The sequence below is a fragment of the Amblyraja radiata genome, chromosome 25 (assembly GCF_010909765.2).
Source record: "Amblyraja radiata isolate CabotCenter1 chromosome 25, sAmbRad1.1.pri, whole genome shotgun sequence".
Classification (NCBI taxonomy): domain Eukaryota; kingdom Metazoa; phylum Chordata; class Chondrichthyes; order Rajiformes; family Rajidae; genus Amblyraja; species Amblyraja radiata.
In genome coordinates this window covers 27,017,240-27,030,185 of record NC_045980.1, presented here as the reverse complement: position 1 = coordinate 27,030,185, position 12,946 = coordinate 27,017,240, and positions in this window count along the sequence as shown.

The window sequence follows — 12,946 nt, the reverse complement described above, 5'->3', positions numbered from 1 at the left end:
TAGAATGAAAACAATAATGTCCGATGATGCCAGTGTGTATAAACTGGCATTTTGTGAAACTTCGTTATATTTCAAATAAACTGCGTTTTCATGATTGATGGTGATCCATGTGTTAGGACAGCTGAAGGGACCGCTTGCAGGTATCCCCCCAGATTGAAGAAATTAGGTGCAGACCCGTGTCTCCTATTTTGGATATCCCAGAAATACGGAAGCGCAGTCTTGGCATTACACTAATATGCTTGAAGTACCCAAATGTGTCCAATCGATCCGCACTAAATATCGCAATATATCAGTGTTTATACAATGAAAAACGCGATGAAAAGTGTGGGTTGACGGATTAGTTAACCGCGGCATTACCGTGGTCTTTAATCAGCTCAACATTAATCACCAGAAGTGGTCATACATTTAAACAGTATAACGAGAGGAATACATTTCAGGCTCGTAGGGGTGAGCGCTAGGGGGGGCTTGAAGGGGGGATTCGCAACAACAATTAACCGGAGTAAAAGTAGTTACTTCGCGATTCCCAGAAATGGGATAAACAGCTTTCGGGATATGGCAACTGCTTGGATGTTCTTCTCTGGGAATAAAAAAACATGTTTAACAGGGGGAATAAATTGTGAAAATCTGGGGGAAATCTGCTTCCGATGTGGGTAAATCCAATCTGGAGAGATTCTCCACTACGATGTCAATTTCCAGTAGTACAATAACAGGTTGGGGACGTGTGCTGTCTATTTTTACCCCATCCCTTCCTCCACGGTTATCATTCACTCCCTTTCCCCCTTATTTTGTGGCTGATTTCATTGCTTGTTCCTTTTCACCCACAGCCTTTGCCAATTAACCCCCCGCCCCCAGCTGCTAATCAACCCCCTCTCACATGTATCCAACGATCTATCACTTGGCCAGCTGTATCGCACCTCATATCTATTTTACACATTTACCCCCTCTGTTCCAGGGGCTCGACCTGAAATGATGCCTCGCCATTCTAATCAGATGTTGCCTGACCCGGCGAGTCATGTAGAGTCCAATGGCGAAGTCTTGTTTTGCTGGATTTGTCCGGGATTATGACCACCTCTCAGATCGAATTTACCTGTTCAATCCACTTCTTGTCAGACTTTTCGATGATCTACATTGATATCCTGCACCCAGTTGCAAGTCGAACATATCCATGCTTTGTCCCCATTTTCCTACCTCCGCGAGGCTTCCTTTGCTTTTGATGGGCGACGGGTATTTTGGAAATACAGGTCAGCGTTTAGTGTTTCATCAACGCAGTATTCCTCAACCTCCATACGAGCTTGGATATTTGGCCCAGCAAGTTCCACGGCGCCACGTGGTTTATTTACAAGAGGTAGTTCAAACAGGTACTATAACAACATTTAATAAACATTTGGACAGGTACATTGATAGGAAAGGTTTAGAGGGATACGGGCCACCGCGGGCAGGTGGGACTTGTTGGGCCGAAGGGCATTTCGCTACTGAATAACTCCTAGTGATACTTTTTTTCAATGAAAATAGGTGCAGGAGTAGGCCATTCGGCCCTTCGAGCCTGCACCACCATTCAATATGATCATGGCTGATACATGCTTACAGCGGATCTGCAGAAATAATCGGGACCTGTGGAAAAAGAAGCCCAGTTGGCAGAGGAATGCGGGGGCTGGTGGGCAGGAGCACTCATCTCTGTACCGTAAAATAAAGTTGTCTGGCTGCTCACAATAACACAAGATGTAGCTTCGAGTAAATGTTCATCCTGCATGAATTGGCGCTGCATTCGACGATGTTCTGTGGTCCCTGCAGTTATCTTGCTCTTAGATGCTGAATCAATCCAAAAATATTGACATAATCTGCAGCACCTTTGGTATATTTACAGTTCTTGTCATTTATGGGGAGGCAAATGTAAACTGCTTGATGTGAAAATGCTGGTATTGCCCAAGATGCAATTCGGTGTATTAAAACAATATATCAGGAGCCTACAGCTAGGATTAAGGTAAATGGAAACATATCAAAAAGGATCCAGTTAGAGAGCGGCACAAGGCAAGGATGCTGTCTTTCTCCTACTCTCTTCGTTTTGTATATTGAACCCTTAGCACAAGCAATAAGGCAGAGAGAAGACATGCAGGGGGTCAAAATAGGGGGGAAAGAACATATAATTGGTCTTTTCGCTGAGGATATTATTATTTTTCTTGAACGACCAGATATATGTCTCCCAAATCTAATGAACCTATTTGAAACACATGGATACTACTCAGGGTATAAACTGAATATAACAAAAACACAAATTATTTCATTCAATTATTCTCCATCCCAACAAATCAGAGATGCATATAATCTGAAATGGAATTCTAAAACGATGCAGTATCTTGGTGTAACTATAACCAAAACACTTTCCAACTTGTTTGAAACTAATTATAACTAAATTGAAGAAAACATCAAAAAGGATGTTGAAAGGTGGTCGACCCTTCCTCTAGACTTCAGTGCCAGAATACAAACGGTAAAAATGAATATCCTACCTAAGCTACTATATTTATTCCAGTCTCTCCCAATTAATGTCCCCCAAGATAAATCCATAGCCTGGGATAAAATGATGTTGGTGTAGACCTGATTATGAATCTCGATGGAAAGAAATTGAAAGGGAGATACAGGGTTACCAGATCCAGATTTTGGTGGGAGACTAATATATGAGAGGGGCTTTGAGACATGCTATGGACCCAATAGTAGCATTTACGTTAGAAATATGGAATGTTGTAGTGGAAAAATACAAATTAAAAAGAGGGGTTCACGCATTGAAGTGGTTCGCATATGACTCAAAGTTTAAGCCAGGGGTGTATGATTGAAAATTCAAAGAATGGGCACAAAAAGGTATAATGGCAATGTATACAGTTTCAGAAAATGGCGAGTTTATGAGCTTCCAAGATTTAAAGTCAAAGTCTGGTCTCGAAAACAAAGATTTTTTTAGATACTTGCAATTAAGAGACTACTTTACAAAAGAGATAAGGCCAGAACTAGATGAAACTTCAAATAATGTGATCAAGGTGATTGTGGATGCATACAAATAGAAGGGGTCTCGGGTCAACTCTGCTTTCTACCAAGCTCTGATGGGAAGCGGGGGAGAATCAACGCACTACATAAAAACGAAATAGGAAGCAGAATTAAAGATTCAGATAACAGAAGAAGAATGGTATCAAATGTGTGAAACACTATGTCCTTCCACAAGCTCACTAGTATGGAAAGAATTTTGCTGGAAGAATCTATCTCGCTTTTTTATAAGCAGCCAACTTGCTGTCCAACAACACAGTTGGAGGCTGTGTGGGAGTACGGAGGCAGACCACTCGCATATTTTCTGGAACTGTGTAAAGATAAGGCCATACTGGGAAAATGTTAATGCAGCTGTAAACAATATCTTGGGTTATAAAATCCCAAATACCTGCCATGTGATGTATCTGGGGTATATTAAAGATATTGTAAAAATAAAAGATACATATTTGATTAAAGTTTTGCTTGCAGCAAGTAAGAAGGCCATTACCAGGCAGTGGCTTAATGAAAAACGTCCAAAACAGGAACAGTGGTTAGAAATTGTGCGAGACATCTTTAATATGGAGAAATTGACATATTCTTTGAGAGTCAAGGAGAATTCATTTGAGATGATCTGGCAATAATGGACCATTTATTTGAGCCATGACACCAATGAGATAAATGGCGAGCTAGATACGGGAAGATTGCGTTATATAGAACTAGATGGTATGTGTGTATGAATATTGAATTATCTCCAGATAACTATTGAATGTAATGTTTTTTCTTTTTTTAAGTTGGTAAGTGAACCACACGGTCTTATTCCAATTTTTTAATTTATTTACTTCTTTTTTTTCCCCTATCTACTAATTTTTTATTTTGATTCGGTTTTGTATATATCTCTTAAAAATCAAAAAAATTAAGTGACAAAAAATAAAATTTGACCATTTGACCGCGTGGGCAGAATATACCAATGCAGTCTCCGATTATAACGGTAGATGGCACTGCCGTACCTTACATCTGTGATGAAGCTCAACACGGCCAATTCTGAAATGGGTCAAACGCAATATTGTGTCTGAGCTCACGTACAGGCCAGATCAGCAATAATTGGATTATTTTCCCCTTGAAGGATATATTTGGGATCCAGTTGTTTTGTAATAATCAATCATACAAACTGATGTTTCTTTTGAAATATTCCAGACACTTAACATAATTTAGATTCCACACCTTCCCTGTTGAAATATGTCTGGATATGTGGTCAAGGCCTTTGCGTGATGTGATTTCGGTTTGAAACCATTGCTTATCTTCACTTCCTTCACCTTTGCAGGGAGCGAATAGGAGGAATCTTTCACTGCATACAGATTTACCCCCTCTGTTCCAGGGTCGCGACCTGAAATGATGCCTCGCCATTCTAATCAGATGTTGCCTGACCCGGCGAGTCATGTAGAGTCCAATGGCGAAGTCTTGTTTTGCTGGATTTGTCCGGTATTATGACCACCTCTCTGGTCGAATTTACTTCTTCAATCCGCTTCTTGTCAGACTTTTCGATGATCTACATTGATATCCTACACCCAGTTGCAAGTCGAACATATCTATGCTTTGTCCCCATTTTCCTACCCCCGCGAGGCTTCCTTTGCTTTTGATGGGCGACGGGTATTTTGGAAATACTGGTCAGCGTTTAGTGTTTCATCAACGCAGTATTCCTCAACATCCATACGAGCTTGGATATTTGGCCCAGCAGGTTCCACGGCGCCACGTGGTGTATTTACACTCAGAAATGACAAGGTACGATAATCTTGCTGAGAGTCCCTCCCCACGAACCCCTACTCGCCAACGACATCTCTTCCCTACTCTAGAACCATTGGTGCTGGTCAGTGGCAGATCCGTCGATGGTTCTTTCTCGGGATCCTGAAACTCATCCCGTTGTTCAATGGTTTTAATTTTCACATCAATGGTAGGCTCTTCTACGTTCCGGCTGTATTTGGTGAGATTATGTTGGTTCTGGTACAGTGGAATTGCAATGCAGTTTGTGGAAGTAGGTTGGTCAGACCAGGCATGAAGGACAATTTACACGTTAAAATTGTTCCACTTCCAATGGTGTCAGATGATGTAACCTGAATCCAATTAAAACCTGAATCCAATAATCTACATTTTTAAATGACCGTTAAAATAAGTAAATTTGAAATATATGTATAAAACTGCAACAGTTTCAGAAGGAAATGTCACTTCCTAATTAAAAAAAAGAGCAGGGGTCTAAAATTTAGTCAACAGAGATGGCTTTTGAGGTCAGCTATAAGGAGGAGTACAAAGTAGTGAGATGAAGATATGTTGGGGTGAACTTCCAGAGGTTTGGGGTTTGCCAGGTGAAGACTGACGCCAATAGTGAAAATAGTTAAAGCCAGGGATGCTTTTAGGTCCAGAATCTGAGACCTCCAGCTCTTTCCATTTGATGTATTCTTTGTGTCTGATCAGCTATTTATTACAAATGTCCTCCTATTTAGGTAGTTAGTCTGGTGAAATGAATAATGGCGGTTTCAATGAAATGAGGCGAGAATCATTTTATAGATCTACATCTTTTAAAGGTGCTTCGACTGCAAGGTACTGTGATATATATTCAATTGCATTGCTGTACTTTTGTAAATTTCACCGGTTGTTATATCCATCATATACTGCATTTACAACTCATAAGTCTGTGTAACAACCTGGGAGCTCTCGTGAAAATTATCATTTGTTCTGCAATTTGGTTGTCTTCCGGAAGAAAACCCAGAGGGAAATATCTCTCATTCCCGGTTAGATGTAATTTCACACAAGAAATGGTAGTACAAGTCTCACATAATATTACGTAAATAAATGATTGGAAAGTTTATGAAATTGCATTTATTTGAATGCAGATCATTCGTAAATAACAATATAATTGGGAACAATTCCTATGTTTATCTGATCACAAGTGGATGGATCGCAGTTCACAACCGCTGGTTCTTGATTCTCCTACTCTGGGTAAAAGAGTAAAGGAAATAAGTTTAAGGTGAGAGGGGAGTGATTTAATAGGCACCTGTGGGGCAACATTTTCGCATAGAGGTTGGTCAGTGTATGGAACGAGCTGCCACAAGAGCTAGTTCAATCAAGTACTATAACACATTTAAAAGACACTTGGACAGGTACATTGATAGGAAAGGTTTAGAGGGATACGCGCCAACCGCGAGCTGGTGGGACTTGTTGGGCCAAAGGGCTGTTTCCCTACTGAATAACTCCAAGTGATACATGCTGACAGCGGATCTGCAGAAATGATCGGGACCTGTACAAAAGGAAGCCCAGTTGGCAGAGGAATGCGGGGGCTGGTGGACAGGAACACTCATCTTTGTATCGTAAAATAAAGTTGTCTGGTCGCTTACAATAACACAAGATGTAACTTCGAGTAAATTTTCATCCTGCATGAAGTGGCGCTGCATTCGACGATCTTTTGTGGCCCCTGCCGTTATCTTGCTCTTAGATGCTGAACCAATCCAAAATAGTGATATAATCTACAGCACCTTTGGGATATTTACAGTTCTTGTCATTTATGGGGAGGCAAATGCAAACTGCTTGATGTGTAAATGCTGGTATTGCCCAAATGTTCGTCTCTGTGCCCTACAGTCTTGCAACAGTAGGTGGCAGCATTGCATCGTTTATGAAATAATGTTCATTTATTGCGGAGATAGGACAAATGGTCAATTATCACTGTAGCAATATTACGATAATGTGCTCAAGCTCGCGTACAGGCCAGACCAGCAACAATTTTCCCCTTGAAGGATATATTTGGGATCCAGTTGTTTTGTAATAATCAATCATACACCATGATGTTTCTTTTGAAAGATTCTAGACACTTAACATAATTCCACACCTTCCCTGTTGAAATATGTCTGGATATGTGGTCCAGGCCTCTGCGTTGGTAGTGATGTGATTTTGGTTTGAAACCATTGCTTACCTGCACTTCCTTCACCTTTGCAGGGAGCGAATAGGGGGAATCTTTCACTGCATAAAAATATTCTCCTTTCACAATTTTCTGATTCTGCTACGGTCTAACCAGCTTGAGAACTAACCTCTCCGCCTACTCGATACTTCGTTCTTTGCAACCCATCAAATATCACGGGTTTTGCTCACTACTCGCGATACATCTTTCTTCCTTGCCAGATGTGTGCTCATGAACCTAAAGTCCCTCGGTTCCTGCGCACTTTGAACCCACATTGTCCCCCCTCCCCCTCCCCTCCATACACGAGGCAAATATACCAGCTGATACTTCTCTGTGAGATTTCTCATCCATCATTTACCTACTCATTCTCCTGTCATATTGAAGTTTGAAGTGCTCGCTGAATACTCTCTCCCTCTCTAGCGTGTAAGCCGCTATTCCATCATGATTGTTGATGTGAATATATTGCTGTTGGTACAGAACACAACTAGTTATATGGATAGAGGAGAATGAAATCATTGGCCAAAATGTTCGTGCATACTGAATGTGAATAATGAGAATGTTACCCCCGGGAGAGCCTTTAATTTTTTTTTTGGACAAACATGAAGACAGTTGCAAACAGGATTTTGTACATTTGAGTGGGTTTTGGTCCCAGGATATTAGCCCCAGGTTTTCCATCTATCCAATTTTCCAAGGTGTTGAGTGTCATTGAAAGTCATAAAAATTTCAACAACGACGCATGACATAAATAACTGAACATTATTCTCTTAAAAGAAACAAACAGAAAATCCAATTACAACTCATTTTAAACCGAGAACTCTTGCTTGAAGAAACATCGCAGACACGTGGAATGTGACAGAAAATACACATTAATAAATGATACATAAATTATACATGTACATCAGAAAGAAAGAAACAAGATTGCGACCAAAAACATAATAAAGAAAAAACAGTGTCGATAGTGTACAAGTTTGGGGCATAGTGTCCCGTTATCGACGCAAGATTAGGGGTAAGTTGGTCCTTCCAAAATCTGGATAGTTGTAGGCAAGTAACTGTTCTTGAACCGGGTGGTGTACTTTCTGTAGTAGATCTGTAAAAGTTTGTTGGAATATTTGGAGACATAAAGTATTTCTTTAAAATTCTTTGAAAGTAGAGGCATTGACGCTCCTTCGCGGATGCAGTTGTTTGCTGGGCCCGGGACACGTCATCCACGATGTTAATGCTTAGAATTTAAAGCTGATAACTCTCTCCACCACTGCTCCATCAAAAACAAACTGGCCTGAGATCCCCAGACTTCCTCTTTCTGAAGTCAGCGACCAGTTCCGTCTTGTTGCTTTGGAGCGAAAGGTTGTTGTTCTGACACCACTCAACCAAGTGTTCCGTCTCTCTTCGCTTTGTTGACGCAGCACCATCAGTGATTCATCCAAACAGAATGGTGTTGGGGGTGGATCAATAGATGACTTTGGAGCTGTGGGTGTAAAGGAAGCAGCCATGGGTGCAAAGGAAGTAGAACAGGGTGTAAAGCGCGCAGCCTTGAGATGCACTGTGTTGCTGGTCAATGGGGAGGAGATGATGTTCCACATCCGCACTCGGTCACTTGAAGCTAATTCACCAAAAAATAAAATGGTGGCTAATCTGATTGTAACCACTGATCTGTAGTCCCATCCACCTCTGGTAACATATCTCTATCCCACCTTGTTTATTAGGAATATTTCTGCCTTTGGAAAATAATAAAGACTGCTTCTACCACATTTTAAGAAACGTAATTGATGAGACTTTCTCCATTCTGAGAGATGTGTTTTGTTTCTTCACTTTTTGAAGTAGGCGTTTATTTTTGTGTAACTGGTGAGGTTTAGTTTTAGATTGCCCCAGACGAATTGTCCTCACCCTTCACATGCTGTTAAGACCCCGCATAATCACCTGTGCTTCAATTAAAGCACCTCTCACGCTTCTAACCGTCGAGCAATTCCTCATAAAACAACTCGCTCGTTGCAGATATGTGTCTACTAGTAATAATTTACTGAATTGCTTCAAAGGCATTTACATTTCAATACTCTGCTCGATTCGGCGATGAAGTATAACTGAAGCACTAAGAACCTCTCTCTTTTGCATTCGTTTTGTCTGACGTTAGATGCAAACACTATTACCTTTCATAGGTAGTTGTTGTACCTCATTCTAGCCTGTTGCGAATACTACCAGGGAACCGAAATAACTCTGCATTTCAAAACACTGCAAATTGTCATACTGTAAATTAGAAGGGTCTCGACCCGAAACGTCACCCATTCCTTCTCTCCGGAGATGCTGCCTGTACCGCTGAGTTACTCCAGCAGTTTGTGTCTATATTGTAAAGAACATTCTTTTATATCAGTTACCCTGACAAAATTGACATTCCACATGTTCCCATATCGTGCATTTACCGGGGATTTGCCCATTCACTGGAACTATCCACATGCATGGCGGCCTTGTTGGTTCTTCATGTTATTAGCAAATTCAACAGCCATATATTTTTTAGCTTTTTTTGACTGTGTGTATACATTTTTGGGAATTGTGGCTCCAGCAGTGACCTATGAGGCACATCAATTTTTGTATCTTTCCAACCAGAAATTAGCCTGTTTAAGCGTTTTCTATGTTTCCAACTAATCGCCCAATGTTCTGTTCTTCCGATTACCATAAACACCAAGACTCTTAGAAAATAGTAGGAGTAGGACATTCGGCCCTTCGAGCAGCACCTCCATTCAATATGATCATGGCTGATCATCCAAAATCAGTACCCCGTTCCTGCTTTATCCCCATATCCCTTCATTCCATCAGCCCTAAAAGGTATATCTAACTCTCTCTTGACCATATCCAGTGAATTGGCCTCCACTGCCTTGTGTGGCAGAGAATACCACAGATTCACAACTCTCTGGGTGAAAAAGTGTTTCCGCATCTCTGTCCTAAATGGCCTACCCTTTTTTTTAAAAACTGGGACCCCCGGTTCTGGATTCCCCCATCATCGGGAACATTTTACCTGCATCTAGCGTATCCAATCCCTTAAGAATGTTATATGTTTCTATAAAATCGCCTCTCATCCAAAATTCCAGTGCAGATAAGCCCAGTCGATCATATGTCAGTTCCACCATCCCGGGAATTAATCTGGTGAACCTACGTTGCCCTCCCTCAGTAGCAAGAATGTCCCTTCTCAAATTTGGAGACCAAAACCGCACACAATACTCCAGGTGTGGTCTCACTAGGGCCCTGTACAACTGCAGTAGGTCCTCCTTGCTCTTATACTCAAATCCTCTCGATATGAAGGTCAACGTGCCATTCGCTTTTCTTCACTGCCGACTGCACCTTCATGCTTTCTTTCAGTCACTGATGTTCAAGGACACACAGGTTTCGTTGCACCTCCCCTTTCCCTAATTTGACACCATTAAGATAATAATCTGCCATCCTGTTCTTACCACCAAAGTGGATAACCTCACATTTATCCACGTTGTACTGCATCTGCCCACTCACCCATCCTTTCCAAGTCACCCTGCAACCTCATGGCATCCTCCTCGCAGCTCACACTGTCACCCAGCTTTGTGTGATCAGCAAACTTGGAGATGTTACATTTAATTCCTTCATCTTAATCGTTAATGTATATTGTTAATAACTGAGGTCCCAACACTGAGCCTTGCGGCACTAGTCACTGCCTGCCATTCTGAAAAGGACCCGTTAATTCCTACTCTTTGCTTCCTGTCTGCCATATAGTTCACCGTCCATGTCAATACCCTACCCCCAATATTACCACATTATTTACCAGATCAACCTTAGATTCCTCACCTTACCAAATGCCTGCTCGAAATTATATCTGCCTGGCATGGTACTTCTTCAAAGCCTTTCGATAAATTGGTGAAACGTCCTTCATAAATTCATAAATTGTAGGACCAGAATTAGGCCTTTCAGCTCACTAATTCTACCCGGCCATTCTATCACGCTTGATTCTATCCCACTCAGCCCCATTCTCCTGACTTCTCCCCATAACCCTAAACACTCTTACTAATCAACAACCAATCAATCTGCACCTTAAAAATATCCATTGAGTTGGCTTCCACAGCGTTCTGAAGCAATGGATTCCACAGATTCACCACCCTCTGACTAAAGGAATTCCGTCTCATCACCTTTTGTAAATGTAGTCCTTTTATTCTGAGGCTATAAACTTTGGTCCTTGACTCCCCCGCTCGTCGAAACATCCACTCCACATCCACTCTATCCAGGAGGGGAGGGGGCGCTCTCCTAAAGTCTACTATCAATTCCACCGTCTTAAGAACATTGAGCTCCAGATTGTTACGAAGGCACCAGGACGCCAGCTGTGTTACTTCCTGACTGTAGGCAGATTCCTCTCCAACCTGGATCAGTCCAATCAGGGTTGTTTCGCCCCTGGGATCCCTGGGATCACCCTCGTAAACCGCCTCTGGACCCTCTCCAACGCCAGCTCACCCTTCCTCAGATTGGAGCCCAAAACTGTTCACAACACTCCAAATGCGGTCTGACCAGTGCCTGATAAAGGCTCAGCAATACATCCCTGGTTTTGTATTTTGTTTTTGAGTTCTGGCCCTCTCGAAAGAAATGCTAGCATTGCATTCGCCTTCCCGACTACACTTGTAAATTAACTTTTGGGGAATCCTGCACCAGCACTCCCAAGCCTCTTTGCACCTCTCGTTTCTGAATGTTCTCTCTTTCTCAACAACATTTTGACTTTTGCGAGATGACCTTATTGATCATTTTGTCAGTACCCTTTATATATTTTAGTAACAGCTTGCAATATTTCTGTCTCTCTTCCTTTCTGAATGAAAATGATCACCAAGGAACGTCCATGGTAGTTTTGAAATAAAAACTCAAAGCAATGAATTCAGCGCTGCAATGGGATGAATTAAGATTCTAGAATGAAATACAATACATCTTAACACCCTGTCAGCCCGTGGCTCTATCAACTTCCTAATGATTGCAACTTTTGTGAGTTTGTTCCTTGCTTCCACTTCCATGTCTGCAGCCGTTTCTGCGATGTTGTCCGTGTTGTGTAGTAGCGCAGACCGAGGACATTTTTCAGTTTACATTTTCTGTCATCTCCATATTCCCCTTTACTTTTACCCCAGATCCCCCTTCATTGTCCAGTCTGTAGGTTGTAATAAAAATGAAAGAAATTCTTATTATCATGCATTAACATTTCTAGCTGACGTCCAACAATACTTTAATATACTCATTGAACGCTTCGTCATATTTTTTTACAATACGCTGTTCAATTCTCTGATTTCCATTCAACTCATAGACATTTTTTTTGCTCTTAGTTTTCTTTAACATGTTTAGATAATCGTGGATGTGTCATGCACTTGGATTTTATTTCTTGTGGCACGTGTGTAGTTTCTGTCTTTTGAATGATTTCTTTGAAAGCTTCCGTCTACATCTGGCATTTCCGATATTTTAATTGAATTTGCTGGAGGATTTCAAGTTCAAGTTCACATTTAGTGTCACATACACGCACCAATTATGGTACAGTGATATTTGAGTTACCGTGCTTGCCATACAAGTAAAAATAACACAATACGTTCAGCTGGCTCCGTTCCATGGCATGCATTTACCCCCATACAGCATTCCCTCACCCTCACATTTCGACTTTAATTAATGATGTATTGTTCTTCCCATGCCCTTCAATTCGACCGTCTGAAGGGTCAACATCTACTCGTTCTCTCGCATTGCGATGAAGACATATTAACAGACTCTCCTGTGCCGTTTAATTTCACCATTAAAGTGGACACTTTAAATCCAATGAAGGGGCTAATGGTGGAATGGTGCCTTGCGATATTACACGACTGCGAATTATTTGTAGGAAAAGGACAAATGTATTATTTTATAATTATTTGGGAGCTTAAAGTGATTAGTGCAAAGTCTCTACAGTGCCACCATTCAACATAGCTGACACAGTTTACTCAGTAAATAAGAGCCTGCTCTCACACAACAGATCCCGTGTGAGTC